This window comes from Tupaia chinensis, unplaced genomic scaffold, assembly GCF_000334495.1.
Source record: "Tupaia chinensis unplaced genomic scaffold, TupChi_1.0 Scaffold143868_1, whole genome shotgun sequence".
NCBI lineage: Eukaryota > Metazoa > Chordata > Mammalia > Scandentia > Tupaiidae > Tupaia > Tupaia belangeri.
Genome location: NW_006203719.1, coordinates 399601 through 410598, shown reverse-complemented (window position 1 = coordinate 410598; position 10998 = coordinate 399601). Strand labels below are relative to the sequence as shown.

The following is a 10998-nucleotide window of genomic DNA, read 5'->3' as shown; positions in this document are numbered from 1 at the left end:
CATGGAGAATGGTGATGGATACTGGAGACAGTGTGAGAAGAGGGTGGGAGATGGGGAAGAGTGAGAGGAAAGGAATCAAGGAGAAAAATAGAGAAGGAAGACATTTAAGGGACAAAGAAATGAAGGATTGTTTGTTGATGATAATGTGTATGGTATCTTCAACTGGACTGGTGTGAAGTGTGTTCATATTGGGCAATTCATTTTATAAGTTGGAATGATGTACAATGATTGCACATATAAGTTATACTAATAATTTTTAAAAAAGAATTAGGATTCTGTCTTCTACAATCTTCAATTTACAAATATTCACTGATGTACTAGCATTGATAAGTACTACTGGCCCCCTGTGGGAGGACCATTTTTAGTTGTTTTAGGGTAAATGGAAGTGAGCCATCCAAACTGGATCAGTCTACTCTGTGATTTAAAAAAATCCAGCAGATAACATAGTAGTTAAGGCGCTGGACTCCCCGCGTGACTGGCTGTGGTTCAAATCTCAGACCTGGTGTGTGTGAGCCTGCATGCCCAAAATCCCAAGAGGAGAATGGAGGAGAAAGGATTGTGGCATGGCATCCCTCTGAGCGGTGATTTCTCGCTTTTTCTTTCTCTGTCTTTCTGATGAGCACACGTGCCTATCCCTTCTGTAAGAGAGTATGCATGCCTGGTAGTGGGGATATTGTTTTACTTTGTGCAAAGTTCATTGCTTTGAATGGCCCAAACCTATGACCTTGCCTTCAGGTTATAACCAAGGTAGAAAAGTCAGGCTTGCCTATGAGAGGGTTAGCAAAATACCTGTATAGGCTGGTGCCAATTATAGAGTTTTGAAGACATCTCTTACAGGAACTCTAATTTGGCTAGTTGCCTGAAGCTTGCTGTAGTAGTTTACAAATAAATCCACTTTTTTGTTTAGAGGTACTTCCTCATATTTAAGTACATAAAATTAAAAATATACACTTAATAAACTATTTTTTAGAGTACTTTTAGGTTCAAAGCAAAATTGAGCCAAAGTAGAGAGATTTCCCTTGGCCCAGAACATGCAGAGTCTCTCCCATTATCAACATCACACACAAGAGTGATAAGTTTATTAAAATCGAGCAACTCACATACTGCTATTTCTTACCCAACGTCTGCAGTTACATTAGAGTTCACTCTATGTGTTATACATTCTGTAAGTTTGAACAAATGCATACTGAAACATATTCATGTTTATAGGATCACACTGTATACTTTTAATGCCGTAAAATCCTTTGCTCTCCGTGTTGCGTGTATTAATGGTTTGTTCTTTACTGAGTAGTATTTCATTGTATTGATCTATGGTGATGCATTCATTCTTTCATTGGTCAATGCACTTTTAAGTTGTTGTCAGTTTTTGGTAGTTGAAAATAAAGCTGTGTTAAATATTTATGTGCATATCTTTAACTGGGCATCTGTTTCCTTTTAGGTAACTACCCAGTACGAGATTGCTAGATAAATGGCAAGTGCATAGTTACCATAACAAGAAGCTCCTCAACTTTTGCAAAGTGACTGTACAATTTTGTATAGTCACCAGAAATTGTTCTGCGTCCTTGCCAACATTTGATGAGAGTCTTAAAAAAATTTTAGCCATGGGCCAGCAGGTGGCATGGTGGTTGAGGGTCTGGACTCCCACGTGGCCCACTGTTATTTGAGTCTCAGTCCTGGTAGCTTGCTTTTTTAATTTCCCTCTCTCTCTCTCTCTCTCTCTCCCCCCCTTTCTCTCTCTCTGTCTCTTTCTCTGGTGAGTGCACATGCCCTATAGGAAATTAAAAATTATGATAAATAAAATTAAATAAATAATTCTTAAAAAAACTTTTTTTTAGCCATTCCGGTAGGTGTTTAGTGATATCTCATTATAATTTCAGTATGCATTTTTCTGATGACTAATGATGTGGTGCATCTTTTCATGCATGTAGTTTCTATTTACAGTAGTGAAGCATACATTCCAAGCCTTTAATTGTATTTATTTTGGTAATTGGTTTTTTGTCTTCTTTCTTTAGATTTTAAGAATTCTTTGTATAGTCTAGAGTCAAATCCTTCATTATGTATACGTATCGTTGCAAATATCTTATCTTCACCTGTGGTTTGTCTTTTCATTTTCTTTTTTAGAGATTTTTGCTATAGGGCACATGTACTCACCAGACAGACACAGACAGAAATCCCCCAGGGGGATGGCCATGCTACAGTACCTTCTTCTCCATTCTCCTCTTGGGATTTTGGGCACACAGGCACATGAGGCTGGTGTGAGTTTCAAACTACTGGGTCTGGGACTTGAACTGTAATTGAGGATGTGGGAGTCCAACACCTTAACGACTACACCATCTGCTGGCCCCTGTCTTTTCATTTTTTTAAAAGCCTATTTTGAGGTTAGCTCTCTGTTCTCTGTGGAATCCGGTTAAGGTAGCCAGATTCCACATAACTGATGCAGTTAAAATCCTGGCCACCAAGGCTTAATAAACATGCCAGTGTGAATCTGTGTGTGCCTCAAATCTTGTCAGGATAGAAAAAAGGAGGAAAAAGGATTGCAACATGATTAAGTCTCACTGGGAGTGCTTTCTCCCTCTCTCCTTTCTCAAGCTATCTCTGGCAAGAACATGTGCCTCTGGCAATTGGAAAGAAAGTATTTTTGGATGAGTAGAAGTTTTAAATTTATCAAAGGTTTTTTCATGATTTATGAGTTAAGTTTTTTAAATAATTATTTTATATAATTTTGTTTATTTATTTTAATTTGACCAGAGAGGGACAGAGTGAGAGAGATAGAGAGAGAGGAGAAAGTGAGAAAGCAAGTCACCAGATCTGGGACTTGAACCACAGTTGGCCATATGGAAGTCCAGAGCCCTTAAACACTACACCACCTGCTGGCCCTGAGTTATGCTTTTTATGTACTAAGAAATCTTTTTTTTTAAATTATTTAATTTTATTTATTTATCTATTTATTTTAATTTGACCAGAGGGGAGGGGGAGGAGGAAGAGAGAGAGAAAGAGAGAGAGAGAGAGAGAAAGTAAGCCACCAGGTTTGGGACTTGAACCACAATTATCCATGTGGGAGTCCAGGGTCCTTTACCACCATACCACCTCCTGACCTCCCTAAGAAATCTTTGAAGTCTAAGGAATCTTTTGTCCTATCCTAGGTCATAACTATTTCCCTATGTTTTCATTACGAATTTCATAGTTTTAGGTTTAAATTTTAGGTTTATGACCCATTTTTAATTAATTTTGAATATGATATTAGGTATTTTAAAGAATTATTTATTTATTTATTTAAGGATTTTTTAAAATTTAACTTTATTCATTCATTTATTAATTTATTTCAATTTGACCAGAGAGAGATAGAGTGTACGTGTGAGAGAGAGAAAGAGAGAGTGAGAGGGAAAGTGAGAAAGCAAGTTGCCAGGTCCGGGACCTGAACCAGGGTCAGCCATGTGGGAGTCCAGCACCTTAACCACTATGCCACCTGATGACCCCTAGTTAAATATTTTAAAAAGATGTACATTTAATTTGTTCAGCACTATTCATTGAAATGATTTTTTCTTGCTTCCTTCCTTCTTTCCTTCCTTCTTTCTCTTCCCTCCCCCCTTTTGTTTTTTTAGAGAAGTTTTTGCCATAGGGCACATGCGCTCACCAGACAGAGAGAGACAGAGAGACAGAAAGCGAGAAATCACCCCCCACGGGGGATGGTCATGCCGCAATCCCTTCTCCTCCATTCTCCTCTCGGGATCTTGGGCATGCATGCACACGCGCCCGGTGTGAGTTTTAAGCCACTGGGTCTGGGATGCAAACCATAGTCGACTACGTGGGAGTCCAGTGACATAGCCATTACGTTAACTGCTGGTTCCCAATAAATAATTATTTTTTTAAAATTGCTTTGGTTACTTTTACTTTCTAAAAAATAAAACCTAAGGAAGGGCATGATTTAAATTAAGAAGGATTTTTTAAGGGTCGGCAGGTGATGTGGTGGTTAGGGGTGCTGGATTCTCACATGACTGACCATGGTTTGAGTCCCACATCTGGTGGCTTGCTTTCTCACTTTCTCTTTTGCTCTGTCCCTCTCTTGTCAAATTTAAGTTAATAGAGTTAAATAAAAGAATTCTTAAAAGAAAAAAATTAAGAAGGATTTTTATTCAGAGGAACAATAGATAGGGTATACATTATCATTTTCGTAGATAAGTAGGTTACCTCTTCACCAGTTCAATTGCCTGATAAATAATTGCTTGAGGCATTTAAAGGAGAGAGCTGATCAGTCTATTTTCATGAAGAAAGTGGGATCTGAGCTTGGTGCCGATGGACAGATTGCACACATATAGGTGAAGAGAACGAGGGGATCACGGGGGTGAATAGTGCAAACAGCTTGGGCTTTGAAATCAGAAAACTCTTGGCTTCCCCTCTACTCACAGAGCCCAGCTATTGTCATCTCTTCTCTGAAATCTTTGTTAGCAATTCACTCTTTTCCCCTTCTACTGGACAGCTTGGACCACTCCCTTTGCATTTAAAAGACCATGTATTATATATACAATAACTACATTATTCTATTGCTTTTTTGTTTTGTTTTGTTTTAGAAAAAATGTCAGGGCCAGCAGGTGGCGTGGTGGTTAAGGGTGCTGGACTTCCACATGGCCGACAGTGGTTTGAGTCCTGGACCTGGTAGTTTGCTTTCTCGCTTTCCCTCCCTCTGTCTGTCTGTCTGTTTCTCTTTCACTCACTTTGTCTCTCTCTGGTCAAATTAAAAATAATAATAATCATCATCAAAATAATTATATAAAATAGTTCTTAAAAAAATAAAAGAAAAAGTATCATTCTGGGGCAGAGGTGGCATGAAGCTTAGGGTGCTAGATCCCACGTAGCCAGCTCCGTGGTTTGAGTCCCAGACCAGGAGGCTTGAAAATCACACTGGATGTGTGTGCGTGAGTGCCCAAAATCCCAAGAGAAGAATGGAGGAGAAGGGATTGTGTCATGGCCATTCCCCACGGGAATAATTTCTCACTTTCCTTCTTTCTGTCTTTCCTAGTGAGTGCACATGCTCTAGGGCACAAACTAACTACAGCAACAAAAAATTGTCCTTCTGTCCTCTATGGGCTCTTTGATCTTGGGCAAAGAAACATATTTCTGAGCCTCATTCTTTATTTCTAAAATAGATTCCTGGGACGGGTGGTGTAGTGGTTACCTCACTGCACTCGCACATGGCTGACTGCAGTTTGAGCACTGGATGCAGTAGCTTGAAAATCACACCAGGTATGTGTTCATGCGTGCCCAAGATTCTAGAAGAATGGAGGAAAAGGGATTGCGGAGTAGTCATCCTCTCTGGGGAGTGATTTCTCACTTTTCCTCTCACTGTCTCTCTTTCTCTCCGGTGAGCACATGTGCCGTATGGCACAAACCTCTAAAAAGTAAATAACAGGGGCCAACAGAGGGCACAGTGGTTAAAGGCTCTGGACTCCTACATGGTCAAATGAGGTTCAAGTCCCAGACCTGGAAGCTTGCTTTCTCACTTTCTCTCTCGTGTTCTGTCTCTGGTCAAATTAAAAGATAATAATAAAATAAGGTTAAATAAAATAATTCTTAAAAATAATAAATAAATAACAATAAATACATGAAATAGAGATTCTTACTTCACATAGTTGGTTTAAAAGTTAAATAGAACGGCCAGCAGGTTAAGGGTCCTAGACTCCCACATGGCAAACCATGGTTCAAATCCTAGACCTGGCAGCTTGTTTTTTCTCTCTCTTACTCTGTCCCTCTCTAGTCAAAATAAAATGAATAAATAAATAATAAAGTTGAATATTTTTTAAAAAAATAAGTTAATAGAATGATGTCTTTGAAGTATCTCATATAGACAAGGCATATACAAAGTCTCAGCAAATGTTATATTTCTGTCCTTTAATAGGAGGAAAAGCTTGATTATGTTAGGGACCCCACAGAAGAGGGTGAGGTGACATTTATCCTGTCAGCAACTAATAATTGTTACTAATGTGAGTCATTGCTAACTCCTGAAATTGGTATTTTTATATTCCTCTTTTTAATCAATGTTAGCAAAAACCTGAAAGTTATACCAAAGCTATTAGACTTACAAAATTTCTGTCTAGTCACTAACTGGTTGAAATAATACAAATAAAAACAAGGAAAGTGCAGATTTTATAGTTATTTATTTAGAATTTGCCAGAGGGTAGGTATGCTCACTGGAGAGAAAGAGAGAGAGAGAGACAGAGAGAAAGTGAAAAGCATCCCCGTGGGAAATGGCCGTGCTGCAAACTCCTCTCCGTTTCTCTTTGCTTTGGGGACTTGGGGCACACGTGCACACGCATGTGGATACTGTGTAGGCTGCTGGGTCTGGGATTTGAACAACATTCTTGGCCATGTATGATCCAGCCTTCTTAACCCCTGTGCTTCCCACTTGGCCCATGTTTTTGTTTTTTCTGTTAATATTTCCTGTTGAAAATCTATAGAGGTTTTTTTGTTTGTTAGTTAGTTTTTTTTTTTTAAAAGAATCAAGAGGTGAACAGTAGCGTGGCAGTAACAAACAGTGCTCTTCAAGGCTGACCCATGTTATGTGTTGGAAGGTTCTGGGTTCAAGTCTAGAGACCTCCCTGAATATACTGGCCACATGCACATGTATGCCTATGATGCAGGGCTGGCCAGGGCTCCGGGTGGAATGTGGCCTCAAGACCATCTCAGAGGTGTGTTCTCTGTCTCTTGTTCATGAAAAAAATAAGTAAGTAAACTTAAAAATAAAAAAAAGAAGAAGAAAACAGATACTCATTTCTGACCATCAGTTTTGTCATCTGTAAATGCAGGGTTTTTTTTTTTTTTAATACATAAATAAATACAGTACTTTAAAAATCTTGGGCCTGCCATTGTCATGGTGGTTAAGGCAGCTGGATCCCTCACGGCCCTCCCAGTTGGAGTACTGGACCAGGTGGCTTGAAATACATATTGGGGCGTGGGCGTGTATGTGTATGGGTGCTCAAAATCCCAAGAGGAGAAGACAGGAGAAGGGATTGAGGAATGAGCTTCCCAGTTGGAAAGTGATTTCTTATTTTCCCTCTATCTCTCTCTCTGTAAAGTACACATGACCTAGAGAAAAAAAGAAATGAAAAGAAAGAAAGAAAAAGAAAGAAAAAAACATTGAGGAATAAAATCACTGTATTTAGAAGAGTGCCCAGGTGGGACCAACAGGTGGCATAATGGTTACATTGCTGGATTCTCACATAGTCAACTGTGGTTCAAGTCCTGGACCCAGTGACTTAAGACTCACTCTAGGTGCATGTGCGTGTGTACCCAAGATCCCAAGAAGAGAATGAAGGAGAAAGGACCACGGTGTGACCATCCCCCTGGGGGGTGATTTCCGCTTTCTCTCTCTCTCTCTCTCTCTCTCTTTCTCTCTCTCTTTCTCTGGTGAATGTGTGTGCCCTATAACAAAAATTTCTCAAAAAAATAAAAAAAAGAATGCTTAGGAAATAAATTGTTTACTCTTAGCTGATTTTGATCATGTAGTTTCAAATGATCTAAATTTAATGTTCATTTTTTCAAAATGTGTGAAAATTTTGTTTTTAGCTAGAGATGTTCATGAATGAACCATAGTTAATAGATATATTTATGAGTAGAACAACCGGAAACTAGTATAAGGAATTCTCTGTCTGGGTCTGGTAAATGTAGGCATTGTAGTGTAAGGGATAAGCTCGGAGTAACTGAAATGTAAATTACAACCCACAGACATCCTGGAGTCAGAAAAAAGCTCCTATCTGTTTAGCAACCACTGTGAACTTGTAACTTTACTCATTAGTTTCACACTTTTAAGAAACAAAAAGAAAAAGAAAGGAGGAAAAAAAGCAAAGAAAGGAAAGAGAAAAAAGAAAACAAATTACTCTTTTCCATGTTCGAAGCTCTACCAGCAGTTCACGCTCATAGTCTGCAAAGACCAGAGTGCCACCTCCAGAGAAGTGGTAGTGGATTAAAAACCCCAAACGGAGCACAATATGGTTAGATCATCTCTCCCAGTCTCTTTACCATCCTCTTCAGATCGAAATCCAGCCCTTCCCTCAATGACCGACCTTTTGTGATATATTTTGACCCACAGTCATTAAATTCACACTTGTACACAAACAGAACAAGGAATCTTTTTCTTTATCCTTCGTGAAAACTTCTTGCATTGAAGTAAAAAAAAATCGTCTTTCAAAAAAGGAGGGAAAAAAGAACTTCATTAAGAGCTATTGTTCTTATTCTGACAGTCTAAGCCAAAAGGTCCCTGGCTTTTTGCTTTCCCTAAAGAGGATCACAGTGAGGATCCTAACTCTGCCAGTGAATGAATCTGAGCCCCACAGGACTCCTGGAGAAAGTGGCACAGGATTTGGCTGTTAATTATAGCCACATATTCACAAATGCTTCAGGTCGGTCTTTCTATTGGACTTACAACATCCTCAAGAAAATTTACTGCAGAGAACTCCTGAGGTTTGCCTTAAAGAATATATAAAAGAAAGACTTAAAAAAATCAGTTTCTTCAGGAGCCAACAAGCTCTGGAAACTGATCCAGAGAATGATGGTGCTTTATGTTGGGGCGGGAGAGCAAGTAGGAAGTTTTCCATGCTTTTCTGAATTCATAAGCTCAGATCCAGGGCTGTGGTGGCTCAGTTAGGACCCTGAGAAGCAAATGGATTGTGACAGAAGAGGAGAGTTCTAAGGGACAGACAATTGGACCCTGTGGGGACTCCATACTCCCAAGAAGCAACCTGGAGAATCCACAAATTGGCATAGGGCTGTTCATCAAAATAAATAAATAAATAAATAAATAAATAAATAAATAAATAAATAAAAATTAAAAAAAATAAAGAAAAAACACAAAAATTTGAAGGAACTTCAAAATGTTTGTGGAAAAATTGAATGAAAAATACGAGTTCATTTTGTTGAAAAAAAAAAGAAAGAAAGAAAAAGAAAAGAATAAAGAAAAGGAGAAAAGAAGTCCAACCACAGTTTTTTTATAATACCCATTTTCCATGAACATTTTGAAGACTCCTTACTATATACGCAGATATAGTAAGCTGTTGTGATGCCTCTTTTACTGTATGATCAGTTTTTTCATCGGGCAAAAGACACAACGTGATGCAAGGTGTATTTCCATGAGGGTTGTAATTCATAGTTTTCTCTGCTCAGCAACCCCTAAAAAGAGAGGGGAGTTGGGAGAATAGAGAAATCTTCAGGTAGAAGAGCACGGACTATCCTTAAACCTGTTGCTATCACATAGTCCTTAATGGCTTGTGGTAAAATAAAATGTCTACTTAGGAAATCTCTCACACTTCCTCATATGATAACTACAAACAAAGCTGGGCAAGAAGAACCCAAGTATTGTCAATTTTTATGTGATAACCACATCAAAACATCTAGATTTAGAAAAATGACTGATATCTTATATGAGTCTCTCTCGCAAAGAACTGATGGCAATATGAAGGAAAAAGCAGGCAACTTTTTAAAAAAAAATACCATGTAGGTGGATCACATAGTTTTTAGAAGAGCAAAAAAAAAAAAAAAATCCAACTGGAATCTGAAAAATGCATTCCCTACTTATCTCTTGGCAGTTTTAATAAGCCAGTGAATTTTAATAAAGCGAAGTTATCACAAAAGATGCTTTTCCCAAAACATCTTCTGTCAGTTAGAGTTTAGCCCATGAGTATTTTGAAAAGCTTTATCTGAATTTTGTCATTTTAAAAAGGTCATGCTTATCAGTTCAGCACCTTCAATGAGAAAGGCCTTTGTTCTCAGGGAGCCTTGTCTCAGGTTTTAAGACAGGCTACCATCAAAGGGCCACTGTGCCTCCAGCCATCGCTTCTTGCCAGGAGGTCCCTGGAAGCACTGTCTACCATAGCAATGGCAGAACCAACTCTTCCTCTACGTGGGAACTCCAGAGAGGGAAAACAACCTGAAGGCTAGCCCTGAAACTCTGTTACTAATCATGACAAGATTAATACAGAAAATACAAACAAGAAAAAACACAGGGTCTGGCTGATTCCCCTGAGGTAGTAGAGGGGAAACTTCTAGGAAGATTGGGTTTCGTTTTTGTATAATTACACACTCCATTGAATTTAATTATTTCACAGTGAAATTCCTGGAAGACAAATGGCTCCTCAGTGTAGACCTTCATTTTCTTTGTAGTGTAATCAAATTTTTCTACATTTTTTTGGATGAAAAATTGTATTTTAGGTAATGTTCAAAGTGTGGCATGAAATGAGAGCTCCTTATGCTAACTATTTGCATCGTCTATAATTTTGTGGAGGTCTTCTTACGTGAGAAATTAAAAGCTGGTTAAGGTTCTTTATTTTCATATCACAAGTCTCTATCCCTGTCTCATCTCGCTTGCTGAGGCTACTGTTTGACTTTTCAAAGTCTGGTTATTAGGTCACATACAGGGTTAGCTCCTGCCTGAGCCACCCCACCGGGATGGTGGGACACTGGACAGGAGAAGAGGTTGTGAAAGATTTAACTCAGAGACTGGTGATTTCCACTGAAGGCCAGACATTCTGTAACTTTTCTCCATGGGAGTCTGACAACTTCGTCTGTCTAAATTAGGTCCAGGAGAGATTGTTGCCAAGTGTGGTCATGGGAAGAAAGCTAGTTGCGACCTGGTTTCTTTCTAGGTCCTGCTCTGCCACTAATTGGTTACGTGACTCAAACATTCATTCAGCATTTATCCAACATTTGTGAATGCCTTTCATGTGGCAGACTGATGGTGTGCTGTTAGTTTTCTTCTTAAATGTTGGGAAGAACTACAGTATAGGGACTAAGAGCAACAGGTCTCTGGATTCAGATAGAACTGAGTGTGAGACTCCTTTTTTTTTTTTTTTTTTTGGGGGAGTTTTTCCCTCTAGGGCCCGGGTGCATAGGGCACATGAGCTTGCCAGAGAGACAGAGAGACAGAAAGCGAGAAATCACCCCCAAGGTGGATGGCCACACTGCAATCCCTTCTCCATTTTCCTCTCAAGATCTTGGGCACACATGCACACA

The 10998-nt window shown here is 39.0% G+C and overlaps 1 pseudogene; it reads right to left on the bottom strand.

Annotated features, from left to right (window-relative positions):
* Positions 1 to 9137, bottom strand: part of LOC102492273 (40S ribosomal protein SA-like) — a 55814-nt pseudogene extending 46677 nt beyond the window's left edge.
* Positions 9138 to 10998: the final 1861 nt, after the last annotated feature.